This window comes from Nycticebus coucang, chromosome 11 (assembly GCF_027406575.1).
Source record: "Nycticebus coucang isolate mNycCou1 chromosome 11, mNycCou1.pri, whole genome shotgun sequence".
Taxonomy (NCBI): domain Eukaryota; kingdom Metazoa; phylum Chordata; class Mammalia; order Primates; family Lorisidae; genus Nycticebus; species Nycticebus coucang.
The window spans coordinates 105,833,386-105,854,364 of NC_069790.1; the positions used below are offsets into that span (position 1 = coordinate 105,833,386).

The following is a 20,979-nucleotide window of genomic DNA, read 5'->3' on the forward strand; positions in this document are numbered from 1 at the left end:
AACTTATTTTTATTGAGGCAAAGTTCACATAACATAAAATTAAGCAAAAGATTCAAATTTTCCACATCTTTGCCAACATGTTTGAAAAGATTACAGCCATTCTAGTGGCAATGAAGTGGTACCTCGTGTGGTTTTGATTTACATTCCTTAATGACTAATGATGCTAAACTTTTTTCATGTGCTTTTTGGCCATTTGTATATCTTCTTTGGAGAAATGTCCATTCAAGTCCTTTGCCCATTGGAAAAAAAATGACTTGTCTTCCTTTTCATTGTTTGGCTGTAAAAGTTCTTTATACATTCTGGATACCAGACTCTTACCCTTCTATGATTTGCATGTAATTTCTCCTATTCTGTCCTGTATTTTCATTTTCTTGATAATGTCCTTTGATGCATAGTTTTTATTTTGAATCCAATTTACTTACTTTTTCTTTTGTGGCTTGTGTGCTTGGTGTTATATGTAAGTAATCACTGTCTAATCCAAGATTGTGAAGATTTATCCCTATGTTTTCTTCTAAGGGTGTTATAATTTTAGCTTTCACATTTAGGCCTTTAGTCCATTTTGAGTTAATTTTTATATATGGTGTGAGGTTAGACTCTAACTTTATTCTTCTGCGTGCAGATACCCTGAACTGGTTTTTGAAATCATTTTTTTTCCCTTCTGAAGTACATTCTTTACAAGTTCCTTTTGGGAAGGTTTTTGGTTAGTAAATTCAACATGTTTGTCTGAGAATCACTTTATTAGAAGGCTTCCATTGATGCCATTGAGAACCTTGATATTTGCCTTCTTTTATAAATTTTCTGCCCTTTTTCTCTGCCAGCCTTTAAGGTCTCTTTTTTATATTCTTTGGTTTTTCTAAACTTTATCTGGGTGTGGATTTCTCTTTATTTACCTATTTTTCCTAGGATTCATTTCTTTGATCTGTGGATTCATGTCCTAACATTGGTTTTAGAAAACTCGCAGTATTTCTATGTTCAAATATTGTGTTTGCTCTATTTTCTCTATCTTCTCTTTCAGGAACTTCACTTAGTTGTGCTGTATGTACTCATTCCATCCTCTATGTAGCTTAACCTCTCTTTCATTGTTATCTCCTCTGTTTGTATTCTGAGTATTTTCTTCAGATTTAATTCTTTCTCCCCTGGCATGCATTCTGCTGTTTAATTCATTCCCTGAGGAATTAATTCAAATAATTATATCTTTATTTGTAAATATTCTAATTCATTCTTTTTTTTCAAGTATGCCTGATATTTTAATTAGATTTATATTTCCATCCTTTTCAGTTTGTATTCCATCTTTAATTTCTCAAAACATTTGTGTAATAATTTCAGTATCTTAAATTGTCAGGAATTTAAACGTGTTGTTTTGCTTTCTCCTTTAATTCATGATATATTTGTTAATAGCTTATTATATTTGGTTAAATTTAGTCTTTCCAGAAGGCCTTATGTGGTGGGTCTTTGCTTCTTCGTGAGTAGGGATAGCTATTGATCTGGAACCACTCTAGACTCTTCAAAGATATAAACTTAATGGAAGAATTTCATTCTCCTCTTTGCAGGAAGTTCAAGGCTTAGTCTTGGAATCTCAGTGACGCTTTCTGCCAGTGACATTTTCTCCAAGGCAATCCTAGCCTTTTCACTTATTTAAACTGCTCACCATTCCATTTTTTGCTATTTTTTATTTTCCACTTCTGGCACATTGAGAATAGCCTTTATTTCTTGAAATCCAGTGTGATATCATAGAAAGGTACTTGGTCTTTGTCCTGGGTCCTGGCACAGAGCTCCTAAAACACTCAGAATTTCCTGAATGATAAGTGTGATAGGAGCATCTTCTTTTTCCCTAATGAAGTGATTTTTAGTAGGCCTCTAGGTAAGATGGCAGCTGATTCCCAGAAAGACCAAGCCTTCCTTAGAAGCTTGGAACATTTAGCTCAGCCTCCCTCCAATATCTGAGGAGGAGATGGAGGATGAATTAGTTGCCTACAGATGAAAACTCCTTAAGAACCCCTAAAGGATGTGCTCTGGAAAGCTTCCAGGTTGGTGAGCACATAAAGATGCTAGGAGGATGTCTAGAGCGGGCATGGACACTCCCACACACCCCCATACCTTGCACTATGTATCTCTTCCCTTTAAAGCTTGCTGAGTTTTTGATAATAAACAAGTAATAATAAGTATAGCATGTTCTTAAGTTCTGTGAGCTATAATAGTAAATTATTGAACCTGAGCAGGGGGTCATGGGAGCTTGTGATTTATAGATGGTCAATGGGAAGCATGGGAGACCTAGGACTTGTGTCCAGTATCTGAAGTATGTGTTTGTGTGTGTGTGGGGGGGGAGTGGGGGTAGTTTTGTAGAAGTGAACCCTTATCCTGTGGGGTCTTCACTAATTCTAGGTTGTCAGTGTCAGAAAGAGAAATGATGTTGGAAAAGACATCACACATTTGATTGTTAGGTGGAAAAAACCTCAGTCAGCTGTGCATTAAAAATTATATTTGAAATTCATCCAGGCTCTAGTCATACTACAGTGGCAGAGTTGTTCCTAGTGGTGAATTGCATAAAAATGCCATTCATTTTGCTAGGATTTTAAGAATCCTAGTAGTGAATGGCATAAAAATGTTATCTATATCAGTTGAAAGAAAAAAAGAGAAAGTAAGAAGTAGTAAGCCGTGTAGAAGTATTGAATAACATGGCTTCTAGGACCAAGATGATACTATGCTTCTTCTAAGAGCTCAAAAGAAGGCTTGTAGAATAGATGGAGAAAAGTTTGTTATAAATGGGACTGGAACAGCTTAAACCAAGTTCACTATAAATAATTAAAAAGAGAAAATGTTGCCTTATAGCTAACTACTTAAAATAAGTAATATATTTTATTCTTGAGAATAAGGACTGCATTTCTTCCATACTGTTTATTCAACAAAGAATACGCACCTATGTACCTTTTAGGATCCAAAACTACTATTCCAGAAAGATTATTAGAGGCTGCGTAGTTTAACAGTTTCAGACAGGTAAGTTGGATGACAGTTTTAAGCATCTTACCTATTCTTAGGTCACACAGCCAATATAATAGATCATGGAAGAAGGCCAAAGTCTCCTGACTCCAGGCCAAGCTTATGTACTATACCACACTACATGATTGAAGCGAGTCGATGTGAATTGTTTAAGTATGCGGCATGGCATACCAAACATAAGGAGAAGAAAAGCTCTTTAGATTGTTTTTCTTCTTTAACTTTTATAGAACTGATGACCTCATACATAACTTTGTTTGTTGAAAGAATATTACATTCTTCAAGAATACTTTTCAAAGAAACAATTCAAATGATAAGGACACAATCGTTGTGTGAATGTAATAGTTCAACTTCTAACCTCAGTTACTAATGCTTGATATTTCCCAGGAATAAATAGGAAATACCCAGCTCTAGTTGGAAGCTAAGCAAGACAGCTGATTTGTACACCAAAATCAGGATGTCTAAGACAGAGCTATAACTAGTAAATATGTGATGAAAGAGGTTACGAGATAAAAGAGACCCATACATGTGTGAAATGGTGAGGTTGGGATCTGAAACTATAGAAGATGGATAATTTTTTCTGACTTGGGGGTAGTTTTAAAGGTATCAAGATCAATGCACAATTCTAGATTTATCCACTCCCCTCAGGGTGATGCTGAGTAGAACTGAACTGGAGTTTCTCTAGTGGTTTGTGTAGTGAAGGTTGGCACGTTGCTGAGGGTTTGCTTGTAGCACTATGGGTCCCCATTTGATCATCAGTGCTGCAGTTGTTTCTGCAATGTTGGGGATCCAGGATAACCTGTACAGGACATCCTCATTTCCTTCTCCAATAACAGAGGTGAGCTATGGAGGCAGGGTGGGGAGACAGGTCCATAGGATGGATGTAGCCAGACTGGGTACAGCAGAAAGAAGCGAAGGGAAAGTGTACATATGATGTGAGCTAGAGATGAGAGTATCACAATGACAACCTGGATGCCCAAGAATGGGCACAGGACTCTATTCCACAGCTCACAGCTGGGATTCATAGTACAGATCTGCCAGGAAGAGACTACAACATGTTATTAGTTCAAAAACCTTCTCTGATGTGTGGGGTTAGTTAGTTAAAATCTTATAGCTCTCTTTGACCCATGATGGATGCAGCAGAGAATGATAAAAGATGTGATAGATACACAGAGAAAAGGTAGTTAGAGTGTATCTGGGGAGACCAGTCAGGAGGTTACTGTAGTCAATGAGAAATGACAGCAATCTTATAACAAAAGCATTGTAAGAACAATCAAAAAAGGGACTTATAATAAGAAAATATGACATAAAATTTTGGTGCCATAAATGTGAAAATCTAGATGAAACAACTATATAGGAAGCACAAATTACCAAAACTGACTCAAAAGGAGATAGGAAACCTGAATAGGCCAGGTAGGACCAGAGGTCAAGGTGGGGGTGAGGGTGTAAAGTATTTATTACAATATCTACCCTATATGACAATATCTACCCTATAAAATATCTCCTAACTTGAATGATCAAGCAAGAAAATTCTATCAAAGATTCAGAGTGTAAGTAAAATTTTGCCAATATTCAAATTATGTCAAAGTGTCAAAAAAGAAGAAAATTCTTTTTTTTTTTGTAGAGACAGAGCTTTATCACTCTTGGTAGAGTGCCATGGCGTCACACAGCTCACAGCAACCTCCAACTCCTGGGCTTAGGCGATTATCTTGCCTCAGCCTCCAGAGTAGCTGGGACTACAGGCACCCACCAAAACGTCTGGCTATTTTTTTTTGTTGCGGTTTGGCCGGGACCGGGTTTGAACCTACTATCCTTGGTATATGGGGCCAGCGCCCTACCCACTGAGCCACAGGCACCACCTAAAAGAAGGAAATTTATCTCTCAATTTATTTTACAAGGTTAGAATAACTTGGAACTAAAATTTGGCAAAGAATCATTCAGAAGTATAGATCAGCCTCTCAAAATAAAAAGTTGAAAAAACCTAAATAAAATATGTAATGATTGACTCTAATGGCATGTTAGAAAATACACTGTGCCCAATAGGATTTTGTTCCAGAAATTAAAGGATAACTAAATACGAAATACTATGTATTTATACTAAGTAGTATAAGTACTATGAGTTTACATACTATAAAATAACCAACTAACGAATTTCATTAATAGAATAAAAAATAAAGCAAAAGGCCAGGAGACAGTAATTAGAGGAGTCAGAGGCTAAAGAATTAGCCACTTAGGGAACTAGTGAAAATATGGGTGAAATGATTATTTCAAGCAAATAGGGACAATGAGAAAATTAAAGTACTGTGAGATGTTAAGCTCTCTAACAAGATCTGAGTACCAAGACATCTGATTTATATGCTGTGTGTGGGCTTTAGCTACAGATATCCTTAAAGAGAAAACCTGCCTTCACTCGCTGGGTGACTGTGGGTCATTACCTTCAATTCTCTGAGGTCCTATTTCTCACCTGAAAAAATAGGGATAATGGTAAAACTGAAAGCTTTTCCCCTTAGAACTGGAACCAGACAAGGTTGTCCTCTGTCACCATTACTATTCAACACAGTCCTGGAAGTTCTAGCCAATACAATTAGACAAGACAAGAAAAAAAGGACATCCAAATGGGAGCAGAGGAGGTCAAACTCTCCCTTTTTGCTTATGATATGATCTTATACTTAGAGAACCCTAAAGACTCAACCACAAGACTCTTGGAAGTCATCAAAAAATACAGTAATATCTCAGGATATAAAATCAATGTCCATAAGTCAGTTGCCTTCCTATATGCCAACAACAGCCAAGATGAGAGGTTAACTAAGGACTCAAATCCCTTCACCATAGCCCCAAAGAAAATGAAATACTTAGGAACATACCTAACAAAAGAAGTGAAGGACCTCTATAAAGAAAATTATGAAACCCTAAGAAAGGAAATAGCAGAGGACCTTAACAAATGGAAGAACATACCATGCTCATGGCTGGGAAAAGTCAACGTTGTTAAAATGTCTATACTTCCCAGAGCAATTTACCGATTCAATGTCATCCCTATTAAAATACCAATATCCTACTTTCAAGTCTTGGAGAAAATGATTCTGCACTTTGAATGGAACCAGGAAAAAACCCGCATAGCAAAAGCAGTTCTTAGTAATAAAAACAAAGCTAGGGGTATCACCATACCAGATTTCAGGCTGTATTACAAGGCCATAGTAGTCAAGACAGCATGGTACTGGCACAAAAATAGAGACAGAGACATTTGGAATTGAATAGAAAACCAGGAAATGAAACCAACCATTTACAGCCACCTAATCTTCCATAAACCAAACAAGAGCATCCACCGGGGGAAAGACTCCATATTCAATGAATGGTGTTGGGAGAACTGGATATCCACATGTAAAAGACTGAAACTGGACCCACATCTTTCTCCACTCACAAAAATTGATTCAAGATGGATAAAGGACTTAAATTTAAGGCATTAAACCATAAAAATCCTCAAAGAAAGAACAGGAAAAACACTGGAAGATATTGGCCTGGGGAAAGATTTTATGAGGAAGACTGCCATGGCAATAGCAACAACAGCAATAATAAACAAATGGGATTTAATTAAACTGAAAAACTTCTGTACAGCCAAGGAGACAACAACCAAAGCAAATAGACAACCTACCCAAGGGGAAAGTATATTTGCATATTTTGAATCAGACAAATGCTTAACAACCGGGATCTATACAGATCTTCAATTAATCCACAAGAAAAAAACCAATAATCCCACACATCAATGGGGAAGAGAGATGAATAGAATCTTCTCTAAAGATGACAGATGAATGGCCAGCAAACATATGAAAAAATACTCATCATCCCTAATTATTAGAGAAATGCAAATTAAAACCACCCTGAGATATCATCTAACCCCGGAGAGAATGGCCTATATCACAAAATCTCAAAACTGCAGATGCTGGCGCAGATGTGGAAAGAAAGGAACACTTTTACACTGCTGGTGGGACTGCAAACTAATACAACCTTTTTGGAAAGAAGTATGGAGAAACCTCAAAGAACTCAACCTAGACCTCCCGTTTGATCCTGCAATCCCATTACTGGGCATCTATCCAGGAAAAAAATCCTTTGATTTTATCTATCCTTTGATTATAAAGACACTTGTACGAGGCTGTTTATTGCAGCTCAATTTACAATTGTTAAAATGTGGAATCAACCTAAATGTCCTTCAACCCAGGAATGGATTAGTAAGCTGTGGTATATTTATACCATAGAATATTATTCAGCCATAAAAAAATGGAGATTTTGCAGCATTTGTACTAACCAGACAGAGAAGGAGGGAGTGGGTAAGGGAAAGAAAAAGAAGAAAAAAAAAGACAAGAAAAGAAAATAGTAGGCGGCGCCTGTGGCTCAGTCGGTAAGGCGCCGGCCCCATTTACCAAGGGTGGCGGGTTCAAGCCCGGCCCTGGCCAAACTGCAACCAAAAAATAGCTGGGCGTTGTGGCGGGCACCTGTAGTCCCAGCTACTTGGGAGGCTGAGGCAAGAGAATCGCTTGAGCCCAGGAGTTGGAGGTTGCTGTGAGCTGTGTGAGGCCACAGCACTCTACCAAGGGCCGTAAAGTGAGACTCTGTCTCTACAAAAAAAAAAAAAAAGAAAAAGAAAATAGTGACTAATTCTCACATAAATTGGATTTAATTTTGACCAAAGTACATTACTTAAACATTAATTTTTCATTCAACTTGTTAATATGTTGTTTGGGATACTGCATCCTCATTTATAAGTGAAATATGTTTGTTATTTCCTCTTTATAATAATATAATTTCTCCAATTTTAATTATCAGGTGTCCCTAGATCAAGTAGTATGATTTTGAAGTAGTTCTTCTTTTTCTATTGTCTATAAGATTTGGCATGATCTGTTTTTTGAAATTATCTTTTACTTTTATTTATAAATATTAGTTGTCTATTTTTTTGAGACTTAAAAAAAATAAGAAGTTAACTGATGACTCCATACTGAATCTCAAAGCATTCTATAATAGACGTACTCTTATTTGACAACGTGCATTTTACTTTCTTTGCATTATTATTATTCTTGCTTAATATTTCGATGTAGCAATTCTCTGATTCCTTTTCTGAATGTATTTATGTTCATTCATTCTTTACGAGGTTTTTGTTTCTAGTTCTTATCTTAAACATTGTTATTGTTATTAAATTTTAAGCCTCTTTAATTTTGTGAAGGCAAAACATGGAAACCTAATAAACACATGTATATGTAAAAATAAAAATAAATAAAAATAAATAATTTGCTCAAAAAAAAATAGGGATAAAGTGATGTATCTTTTAGGACTGTTGTGAGAGTTAAATGAGATAATGACTATTAAGTAGTTAACACAGAACCTGGCACATACTAAGCCATAGTACCTGCTACATTGCCTATTATTGTATTTTTTGGAATTGAGAACCAAATGACATTCCCTTCGTGTGTGCTGTCCCCTCTGACCACCAGAGAGCAGACCAACATTGCCCTTCTAAAGAGAGAAAAGCCCTCAATTGTGCAGCCGGCAAGTTCAGAATGTGCTGGGTAAACCACTCTTTTATAAATTTGGTCAGAAGGGCAACAAACCTTCTTGAAAGGCACAACAGAATATTTGCTTTCTTCCTTACATGTTAGTTAGAAATGCAGGATATAAGTTAAATAATCACTGAATATGAAATTGCACATAAATATTGAGATATACTAGGTCTGTCATTAGGAAGCAAGATAATAATTTGGGATATTTCTGTCTTACCTTTTAGTACTTATTGACATGCTATTACATAGGTATAAATTATTCATTTTATCCTCACAATAACTCTGGGAAGTATACAAGGCAGAGCACTTTGTTCTCATTTAACTGGTATGAAATCTGAGGCTCAGAGAAGTTTAGTGACTCATCCCAGGACACACAGGTATTTGGTGTCAGAATCTGACTTATCACCCAGATCTGAAGACATCAGGTACAGGAGTGTTCGTTTGTTTCTCTTTCCATTTCTCTCTCCCTTTCTGTTTTTCTCTCCCTTTTTTTCTTTTCCTCTTTCCCTTCCCCCAGTGCCACCCACTCTTACCTCTTTCTTCATTATGCAATATTTCACACAGACCTATGTATGATCTAAAGAAAATGAATGCCCATTAACCCACCAGTCAACTAAGAAACAGGATATTACCAATACTCTGAAGCCCAACTGCATTCCACACCCACCTTATAACCTGGATTTTGCAGCTGTTCCCTTTCTTTCTAGTTTTACCTTATCACTTTATACATTGCTTAATTTTGTACACTGTTGGACTTTATGTAAATGGAATCACTGTATGTGATCTTTTTTGACAAAATTATGTGTCTGAGATTCATCTGTCCATTTTATTTGTCTATTCTCTTAGTAATGGGCATTTGGGTTATTTTCAGTTTTGTGCTATTATGAACAAAGCTGTATACATGTATGATTCTTGTTGGACATATGCAAATATTTCTCCAAGGTTTGCACTTAGGAGTAAAATTATTGGTTCGTGGAGTGCACTATCTAGGATGGTGATTGTTTATGGTAGGGGCTAAAAATATTCATTCAATTCTTTCAAAATTCCTAACACAAGTTTTTAAACATTAGGAGGCATTTAATGAACAAGTGGTTACTTATTGCTTTGATTGCTGGTTGAGACCAGATCCTATACATTTCTGAAAGTTTTACTTGTTTTCTTATTCTTCCTTTTCCTTTTTTTCTCTTATTCATTCCCCACTTTAGAGAAAATGTAGATGCAACAAAAGTTGAGTTTAGGAAAAGAGGAGTATATATAACTGTGTTTTGCATATGTGTATATGTTTTATTTTTATTTTTATTTTTTTTAATTTTTTTATTAAATCATAAGTGTATACAATGATATGATTATGGGGCATCATACACTCACTTCATAAACCATTTGACACATTTTTATCCCAGTGGTTAACATAGCCTTTCCGGCGTTATCTCAGTTACTGTGCCAAAACATTTATATTCCACATTTACCAAGTTTCGCAAATACCCCTGTAATATGCACCACAGGTGTGATCCCACCGATTCCCCTCCCTCTACCCACCCCCCCCTTTCCCACTTCCCCCTATTGTTAAGTTGTAGCTGGGTTATAGCTTTCATGTGAGAGTCCCAAATTAGTTTCATAGTAGGGCTGTGTACATTGGGTATTTTTTCTTCCATTCTTGGGATACTTTACTAAGAAGAATATGTTCCAGCTCCATCCATGTAAACATGAAAGAGGTAAAGTCTCCATCTTTCTTTAAGGCTGCATAGTAGTCCATGGTATACATATACCACAATTTATTAATCCATTCGTGGATCGATGGGCACTTCGGCTTTTTCCATGACTTAGCAATTATGAATTGGGCTGCAATAAACATTCTGGTACAAATATCTTTGTTATGTTGTGATTTTTGGTCTTCTGGGTATATGCCCAGCAGAGGAATTACAGGATTGAATGGCGGATCTATTTTTAGATCTCTGAGTGTTTTATATATATGCACTAAGTTTATCCTTTCTTGAGATAAAAATAAAAATGATTTCCATAATATTTTGTTAAAAGTTGGTCTATTCTTATTTTGCCTAATATTATTGAGTTTGGAGGCGAGAATACACATCTTATTGGTCCTAAAAATAATTCTCTACGGAAGGGAAACTTATTCAAGATATGGATGCAGGCCTTATAATTGGCTTGGTGTTCTGCTAGTGAAGACATATAGGTCATTTGACATTGCAGTTCTTTGCTTCAGCTGTCAGAGTGATAATGGATCATAACAAACTCAATTTCAGCACATCGTTACTTAGAATCATCCATCAAACTGTGGAGCTTGCCATTCATTACTCACTTTGTAAATCATAACTAGTAACGGACCACTTCAGGTGAGAGCAACTTCTCTTCTCTTCCTGAGTTTTACACCCTCTGGTTGGCATCAGTGAGTTATCTATTCCTCTTATCTGGTACCTCAATGTCAGAGACTAGTTAGGACACTCATCTGACAGGAAGAGATCAAAATTCAGTTGTTGGTAATGAGTGATGATACAAGACCAGTAACAAATTATTTATTCTCATTATTACTTGAAACTTACTAATGAAGCTATCAAGCTAGTTCCTAAATTTACTTTATAAGGATTCTGTGAGGTCTCAAATGGGAAACACAAAGAGCTTTGTCCCACTCATGCTGGAGTCATAGATCTACAGGAAAAGTAGCTTCTCTCTGGACATAAAATAGCACCTAGAACAGTGGTTCTCAACCTTCCTAATGCTTCCTAATGTTGCAACCCTTTAATACAGTTCCTCATGTTGTGGTGATCCCCAACCATAAAATTATTTTTATTGCTACTTCATAACTCTAATTTTGCTACTGTTATGAATCATAATGTAAATATCTGATATGCAGGATGTACTTATTTTCATTGTTACAAAGGGGTCGTAGATTGAGAACTGCTGACCCAGAAGCAGTTAAAGAAACGGCAGTTTAGAAGCTAGGATGGTTTCATCTTTAAATGGATTGTCTTTTATTCTCTGTTGTGATTTATATACTAAGAGTTTTAGATTTCTTTACTTTTTCCCCTCTGTATTTTTCAAACTGCTTAAGCTTCATGTTTTGTCAACTGGCTAGCATCTGTGGTTTGGCACTTGTTTTGACTAAGTAATCATATGCCTTTCTCTACCTAGTGCAGCCTGTGAAACCTTATCTGCTAGAACCAGCTTTTCATTCCCCTAGGAAGGCCTCTCAGCTGCATGTTCTGTTTTTCTGTAGGAAAAAAACAAGAGAAAACTAATAAGGTGGATTTTACTCTATACATGAAAAATGATATTGGTCTTTATCACTGAGATTTCTGAAAGCTATAATTTATTGAGGTCTTTCCACATATTAACTTGTTTAAATAGCATAACTTTGTTCAATAGATAACTATTATTATGCCCATTATACAACCAAAGGAGGCAAGGATGTTACACAAATTGCCCAAGGTCACATGTGTAGTACAGAGTAGAGTCACTATTAGAACCAACCAGATTGTATCCAGAGCCCGTGCTCTTACCTCCTGCACTGATCCACTTCTTTGGAACTCCCAACTCACATTTTCTTCCTGTGGGATCACGACTAGTTCCCAGTAATATATGTGCAGTACAGATTCGGTCTGGGAGTTAGGAATCTTCCCTTCTTGTTCTGTGCTTTGACTGCTTTTGTACGTAATCAATTGTCTCACCCACTTTGGGCCTCTATTTTCTCAACTGTAAAACAAGGAATCTGAATTGTGATTTCACCGTTTCTCTCAGAGCTACACATAAAATTTAACATTATTCTTATGAGCTTATATATATCACATTTTATCTTAACATACTCCTTAAGTCTGCATGTGTAGTTTTTAAAAAAGATGTGCTTATTTATTTGTACAAGTGGATATTTAAGAAGTACTTTTTAGTGAAAAAAGTGGAGAAAATTCAATTCCTGTTTCTTTCCTTGATGTGCTTATTTGTTAATATATATTAATTGAGTACCTAATGCCAGACAGTGTGGACCAGTGGTAAACCAAAGCAACAGGGCCCATGTTAGGGGCCTTACAGCCTAACAGACAAATAGTATACAATGTAAGTATATCTGTAAAGTTCTATAAGGAAGTGGTGCCTGGTGCCTGGACACCGGGTGATTAACCTGTGAGGTATCAGGCAGGGGCATCAAGTTCCTCTGAGGAAATAATCACTTAACTATTATCAAAGTTGATTGAACGGGAGTTCATTAGACTAAGGGGATAAGATGAGGAAAGGACAGAGAGAGAGGGGAAGGTGACAGTGTTCTAGGTAGAGAAAATACATGTCTAAGGCCTAATGAGCATAGGGAGAAGTTGCTGCTCTAAGCTAGGGGACAAAAGATGTTACCTATGACATAATCATTCTACCGTTATCACCCTGGCTGCCTAAAAGAGAGTGAAAGTAGATCCGGGAAGACTTGCTTGGAGCTGAGAAAATGTAGGCAAGAAGTAACGGCAGCTCGGGCCAGGGTGTTGGTAGTGTGTAGGCGCGTGTGTGTGTGTGTGTGTGTTGGGAGGATGGAAAAAAGTAATGAAATGTGTAACTTGAATGAAACTAATTCTGATTAGTTTGTGTAAAGATGTTTTTTGTTTTTTGGTTTTTTTTAAGTTTCTTTTTTTTTTTTTATTGTTGGGGATTCATTGAGGGTACAATAAGCCAGGTTACACTGATTGCAATTGTTAGGCAAAGTCCCTCTTGCAATCATGTCTTGCCCCCATAAAGTGTGACACACACCAAGGCCCCACCCCCCCCTCCCTCCTTCCTTCTTTCTGCTTCCCCCCATAACCATAATTGTCATTAATTGTCCTCATATCAAAATTGAGCACATAGGATTCATGCTTCTCCATTCTTGTGATGCTTTACTAAGAATAATGTCTTCCACGTCCATCCAGGTTAATACGAAGGATGTAAAGTCTCCATTTTTTTTAATGGCTGAATAGTATTCCATGGTATACATATACCACAGCTTGTTAATCCATTCCTGGGTTGGTGGGCATTTAGGCTGTTTCCACATTTTGGCGATTGTAAATTGAGCTGCAATAAACAGTCTAGTACAAGTGTCCTTATGATAAAAGGATTTTTTTCCTTCTGGGTAGATGCCCAGTAATGGGATTGCAGGATCAAATGGGAGGTCTAGCTTGAGTGCTTTGAGGTTTCTCCATACTTCCTTCCAGAAAGGTTGTACTAGTTTGCAGTCCCACCAGCAGTGTAAAAGTGTTCCCTTCTCTCCACATCCACGCCAGCATCTGCAGTTTTGAGATTTTGTGATGTGGGCCATTTGTTTTAACAAAACATTTCAGCATTTCCTCTTCCAAGTAAGTGTTGTTGCCTTCAAAGTGTCATATTACATGCCCATTTCAGAGATGCTTCATGGCTTTAAACAATTTGGAAAACCTTCTTTTACAACTTCTTTCATAATCAGTTTATAAGCCAAAGGAGAAAATAAATCCCAAAAGCTAAACAAAAATGATGATCCCTCCTTAATTGATGAGGGATTTATAAAAACTACCTTTTATGATTATCACTTCTTTTAAGAAAATGAACAAGTACATGGGGGGAAAGCTGGGTTATCTGATTCTTCATCAAAGGGTGAGGATGTGTTTTTTGGTACAGCACTAGCCACCTGGAGAAACCCATAGGCAGAAGGCATTCTTGGACGTTCAGGAGACTTTTTTACTTTTAGGGAGCAGATAAATGTATCTTAGGAGACTGACAATAAAATTCCCACAAAAAAGAAGAATGCAGATATATCCATAAGTTTTTAGGAGCAATACACAGTAGCAAGATTTTAGAACCAAGGCTAAGCGTCGAACCTGGTTCTCCAGCCGTACAGTCTTGAGGCAGATTATCTCTCAGCCTTAACTTCCTCATCTGTTAGACAAAGATACACTTGACAGGAGTTCTGAGAGGTTTTATTGATGGAGCTCTGATTTCCAACTTTCTCCCCATTTTTCCTTACCTAAATACCTTTCCTTCAAATTAAAGAAGAGAAAACCCTGGGGTGAGAAGGGTTAAGGAGAAACCTTCCACTAGCTATCAGGCTTAATTGTCCTAATCTTTCTTAGGCTCTGTACTATCAGGGCACAGAGAAAAGAATTCCTGGCTACTTTATCAGTCTCCAGGATGGAGGGCTGGAGCCAACAGGCAATGAATCCCATTGGTTCATTAGATGTTCCCAGAGTATCCTGTCATTTAGAGAAAGCTGCAACTCATTTAAATGATTGAATCTTTTCAAGAAACTGAAACAACTTCAATGACTGAGATTGGCTGTTTGCTTGGATTGTGAGACATAATACCTTGATGTACATTTGCATAAGGGAATTATACATTGAAGAATATTAAATGGCTCACGCCTGTAATCCCAGCACTGTGGGAGGCTGAGGAGGGAGAATTGCTTGAGCTCAGGAGTTCGAGACTCGCCTGAGCGACAGTGAGACCCTGACTCTTGAGAAAAATAGAAAAACACAGCCGGGCGCCAGGGCGAGCGCCTGTAATCCCAGCGGCTTCCGGAGGCTGAGGCAGCGGGGTGCCCGCAGCCCGAGTCTGAGCTTGCGGTGAGTTACCACGCCCACCGCACTCTGCTCAGGGCCTAGGGTGGGACCCTGTCTCAACAACAATAACAAAAAAGAATATTAAATGACATTGGGAAATGCTCTTAATAAATTAAGTAAAAAATACCGCCACGACAGTTATCTATTCTATGATTCCAACCCTTTTAAAAAACTGATTTAGGGGGACAAAATAGTAGGATATACAAAGTGTTAAAAACAAATTCAGAATGGTTAAGTTATGAGTTTTGGAAATTTTTTCTTTTCAAAACCTTATAAGTATTTTAAAATATAAAGATACAATAAATATGATATAGCATTTAAAAAATAAGTCCATGGGTCAGGAATTGTTTTTATTATCACAATGCTTTAAAGAAGCATTTAAAGAAGTGTGGGGTTTTTTGAGCAGTGGGGTAAATTTGTAAAAGAGAAAAGTGCCTCTCTTGAGTTTCTCAAGTTTCTTCCTTTTCCCTTGTCCTTGTGACAATCTGATGTGAGACAAGAAGCTCACCCAGTCTTGAGACTTACAGTAGGGGCATTGCACATGGTTCAGACTTCCCACTACCAGAGGCTCCTGGTCCTGCCAATAGGTCTGTATCCTCCTAACGTTATTTCCTGCCAGTCTCTTCCCTGGGTAGCTGCAAGACAGCTGGGGAAATCCCTGTCTTATGTCTTCTGCAGGAGTCCGGCCTGGCAGAATCATCACTGATCAGGGAGCAGGAAAGAAAGCACAAAGCCAAGCCTTTCCTGAGTTCTCACATGAAGAGCACTCGTAAGTAGTCAAAACACTTTTATGTTTACCATTATCACGATCTTAAAGAATGACAATTACTATTTGTTAAATCTTTCCATGTGCCAGGCACAACACTACATTATTCCATCTAATTTTCACATGGGCCATTTAGTCACTGTCCCTTATTCCACAGATAAAGACACCAAGTCTGAGGTCAAGGAATTTGTCTAAGTTCCCAGAGCTAGAAAGTGGCAGATGTAAGATGCTTCAGAGATTGCAAAGCTATTTCAAAATTGCCCCCATTTTTTCTTCACACTACTCTGCAAGGTAGATGAAAATTCTAAGTTTTCACGTTTGAAACAAAAAGATAAATGGTTTTAAGGTCCCATCTGAGTCTGCAGATCTGATCTTTAAGAATTTCCAGTTTTTAATCTCATTAAAGGGAGCCCTGTATTTAGTAGGTCAATAGTGGGGGCCAGACATGGGCCTATAATGCTAGATTATGGGCGGCAGAGTTCAATCTGACTATGAAAAGGGTAGGGTGTAGTTGGAGACTAGATATTGTCAGTGAACAACCAGCTCATGGTGTGTTCTGACAGTGTGAAGATAAGGAAATTAATCCTATACATAGGACATAGGACTAGCTAACTCTGGAGTTTGCTGGAAGGAGGGAGCCAATGATTCTTCCAGACTAGCACACAGCAAAAGAGCGTAGGTCAGTGGACAGTGTTTTAACGCCCGATGGACCAGCTCAGTCCCAGCTGGAAAAAGCTAGAGTCTCTGTACAACAGCCATGAAAACATTTTGACTAGGTACATACACTATCACAAAACAGTACTTTATTCAAGTCATAAAGAAGACAATCTGCTACTGATCCTTGAAGTATAATATGGGTTAACATGGATTTTTTTTCAATATATATTCATGACAAAAAGAGACAACATGGCTGCAATAATTAATTGCTTTACATTTCGTGTTTGGATGAAAGTGAGAATACATCAAAGTTGTCTGATGACACCAAGTCATTTTCATATTATCTATATTACTTCTACATCAGAACTGAATTCCTCATGATTAATATTTATAGAAGTTAATACTAAAATAATTGATTTAAAACAAATACACTGCTTTTGGAGGGGGAAGGCAGCAGCAGGAGGAAGCGTTTTCCCAGCATTTTGAATTAACAACCTTAGGTCCTTGTCCCAGCTCTGCTGGGACAAGTAATTCTGAACGCAAATCATTTAAGAGTGGGAGTCTGGTGCCCACTCCACCCCTCAAGCTGGGACCCTAGCCTGGGATTGAGGGAATTATGAACTCTGGTCTCCTGTCTACCTGTACAATGAGGGGCTAGAGTATAACTTCTAAAGCCTGATCAAGTAGTAGGTTTTTGTAAGTCTAATATCCTTTGGAGTTTATCTTAGCCGTAAATGGATTTACAATCATCTTTGTGAGCCTTGATCTCATTTTTGAAGTTCATAAGGGCCAGGCATAGTGACTCACGCCTATGATCTCAGCACTTTGGGAGGCTAAGGTGGGAAGATTATTTGAAGCCACAAGCTTGAGCCAGCCTGGGCAACATGAGACTCTGTCTCTACCAAAAAATCAAAAGAATAGCCAGATGTGGTAACATGTGCCTGCAGTCCCAGCTACTAGGGAGACCGAGGAGGGAAGAACACTTGGGGCTCAGGAGTTTGAAGTCAGTGAGCTTATGATTATGCCACTGCACTCCAACTTGGGCAACTGAGTGATATTCTACGTCTAAAAATAAAAAAAAAATAAATAAAAGTTCATAAGTGAGACAGCTCGTCAAACAGTCCTGCCTAGGACAATAGTGACTCCTGAAATTGTTAGCCTCTGGGCAAATTTTGTTTTACAAAGACCTCACCTGCTCCTGAGTAAATTTTTTTTTTTTTTGAGACTTTGAGTAAAAATTTTAATTCCTTCTCAACAGAAGCACTGACAAAATTGCTTCCATTTTATGATCAAAATAACTTATTCATAAGCTACATATTCTTGCAAATGATTGCAAAAGTCAGGCTTTTTTTTCATATGACAAGCTACCCTCTGTGTATTTTTAATGACAGTAAAACTAAATTCAGTGAGTAGGTGCCCTTAAGTCCAGAATAAGTTTCTCTAAATGTCAAATGCCATCACACACTGCCTTTGTGAATGGCTGTCTTTATTTGCCAGTGTATGGATGATGGGCACTCCAAGTAGGAAGGAAGCTTTATTACACTGCAGTAGAAAAGTTTTTCCTGATTTTGTCCTGAGAGTCAAGGCTGGAGACTGCCCACTCCAGCCGTCCTAACCTGAACTGAATTGTGTCCAAGTTAAATTTTAACTATCACTAGATGTGACCTGTCACCTGCTGAGACCTATTATACCCCAGATTTGTGCTCTGCCAGAAGTAAAGTTCTGTTCTTAGAGTTCCCAGGAGGAATACATGTTCTAAGACGGATAAATGAGATGTGGAACTAGATACAAGCAATTAGGTATTTCTTTTTTTTAGACAATCTCATTTTGTGCCCCCTGGTAGAGTGCTATGTCACAGCTCACAGCAACCTCAAACTCTTGGGCTGAAGAGACCCTCTTGCCTCAGCCTCCTGAGTAGCTGAGACTACAGGCACCCACCAGAACCCCAGGCTATTTTTAGAGACAGGTGGCTCAGGCTGGTCTGGAACTCCTGAGCTCAAGCAATCCACCTGCCTCAGCCTCCCAGAGTGCTGTAATTCAAAATTACACCTGAGGGACGTGAGCCACCATGTCCGTCTAGGTTTTTGTAAGTCCAATATATTAATGTGTCACAGAGTTTAAAACGTGAAAAGATTATCTTTTCAAGTCTATGTGCAATTATGGTGACGACCTGCTTACCAGTCACAAACCTACTGGATTTGTCATGAAGAAGAAACAGGAAAAACTCAAAGGAAATCAAAAAAATCAAGAAGGGAATTTCCCACATATTCATGCAGTATAAACTTTTGTGTGGGCCAGAAAGATGCCCACATCTTTCTTGCCTACACAAAAAGTTCTGACATATGCTTCAAAACACAGTGCGGTTGCTCAAGACTGCTTAGAAGCTTTATGGAGCCTTGTGCGAGGTTTCGGGTATTTTCAGAGGTTTCCTTTGTTCTGTACTCTTTGCCTCCAAATTTATAATTCTCCTCCAACTCCATCCTCTCTGCCTCTGTGCTCTAAGCTTTTGGTGCATTCCAGTCACCGCTTTTCTTCCCCACCTACGATATGGTTGGGAAATCGCCAAAGGGGAAATCCCCATAAAAGCAGTGAAAGTAAGGATGTTATATTCCGCACCGACACTGCTCTTCACCAGCAGCTGTTTCCCCTTATAAAGCCAATCATTTTCTAGAATCTCATACCACCACGGAGCTCCCCGGGTCTGAGGTTTTTCTGCGCACCCATAGACGCTGCGGGGTTTGTTCTCTACTGCCCTAGGCCCAAGCCCGCTCACCGGCTCCAGAGTCAGCTCCTTATTGGTCTAGGCGTGTGCTCGTCCCGCAGCAAGCCAATCAGAGCCTCGCTTTTTACCTCAAGGCTGAGGAAACGGAAAAGACTGCTGCCCGTCCCGGGAGTAGGGCGGGGCCGTGAGCGAGTGACAGCTTGATCTTCCAATAGGCAGAGCCCGGAGACCTGCCCCCTCTGACTCCGGGGATAGAAAAGAGCCTTGATGCCGGTAGCAATGATGACTGGTTGGCGGTGCCTGCTGGGCAGCTCTGGCGGTTGGCTGCTGGTGGCCGTTTGCAGGTGAGTGGTTTTGTTTTAGAATGTTACTACCACCAACGTTTTCATTTTTAAATAATGTGGTATTTTATTTTGGGCCGTGGAGAAGGGCCAGTTCCTTTACTTACCCCGGTTTTAGTATTTGGTGGGAGTCTGGTGCCCTCTCTACCTCTTAAGCTGGGACCCTAACCTGTTCCCAAGGTCCCTTTCATCCGCTGTCCCTTTCTCAGAATGAGCCTCTGAGCTCATTCTGTCAACTGAAAGGAGAAAGCCTCTTACTAATGGGTACTTGAGGCAAGAAAAAATAGAAGTTGAAGGGAATGATGAACAGTCTCTTGGATGTCTGGCAGAGCCTGAAGAGTAGTGGGTTCCCTGGAGGGAATCACGGCTCTGCCGCTGTATTTAGGCCGATGGCAGACTAGCCGTATCATTTTGTGTAAGTAGACAGAAAAAAACTTAAATGCCGTGAAAAGAGAAGGAGGTGAATATATGCAGTGGTTTCATGTACCACTGGAATCTGGAGCCAAATCACAGGTTCTTGGAATCACTAAACATACAAAATTAAGTGTATTTCCCTTAATACACTTTTTCTAAGGGGCAGCGCCTGGTATTACTACACTAGAGAAGGTCAATAAAAATGTGTAATTGAAGTTAGGTTTGCAGTTAAGCTTTGAAGCATAATTGGCTTTTGGGTAACTTACTGTAACTCCCATTCCCCTGTTGCCTCGTCCAAATTATGGAGGATTTATAGCTTGTGAGTGGAACTAGAATGTTAATTGACTGTATGCAGACCCTTGGGGGTTGGGAAGAAGACAGTCAAAACGTGTGTTTCACCACTAGTAGCTACTAAGGTTTTCTCCCATGAAAACAGAACTTGTGTCAGTTTGTCTTGTATTTGTCTCCCCTGAGTCTAGGGTCTAGGTTTTATCCATCTTTGTGTTCCTCTGGTATCTCATACACCATAGATGCTCCCCAGAGGGCAGTGGACTTTAGAGAAACATAATTCAAACAAATGGCATAGTGGAAGGAGCTCTGAGTTAGAAGTCAGGATGCCTTGGTTTTACTCCTGAAGCTGTTAATATTTGTGTGACCTTAAAGGAATCATTTAACTCTGACTCTTAATTTTTATATCTTTGAAAAGCAAATGGTGCACTAGATTATTTCTGAAGTTCATGCCTATTAAAAAGTCTGTTTTAAAATAAAAAGGATTAGACAATTTTCATCATAGGTACAGAAGCAGAATCTCATTACAGTAAATTCTGTACCAATTTGTTAGCAAATAAAAGTTCCAAGCTTCAAGAATATGTTCTTTTGTGTTCATGTCTAAACCAGACCACAGACTATTATAGAAAATTTGTAGAGTTCAGAAGTATAATGTGGCAGAAAATGTCATCCTTAATCCCCTCACTCAGAGCCA

The 20,979-nt window shown here is 38.5% G+C and overlaps 1 protein-coding gene across 1 annotated transcript in view; it reads left to right on the forward strand.

Moving 5' to 3' along the window:
* The first annotated feature begins 19,481 nt into the window (after window positions 1–19,481).
* Window positions 19,482–20,979, forward strand: part of BPGM (bisphosphoglycerate mutase) — a 31,564-nt gene continuing 30,066 nt past the window's right edge. The window contains exon 1 of the mRNA XM_053609408.1: window positions 19,482–19,586. The gene's annotated coding sequence lies outside the window, so the exon portion shown is untranslated. The remainder of the gene's footprint in view (window positions 19,587–20,979) is intronic.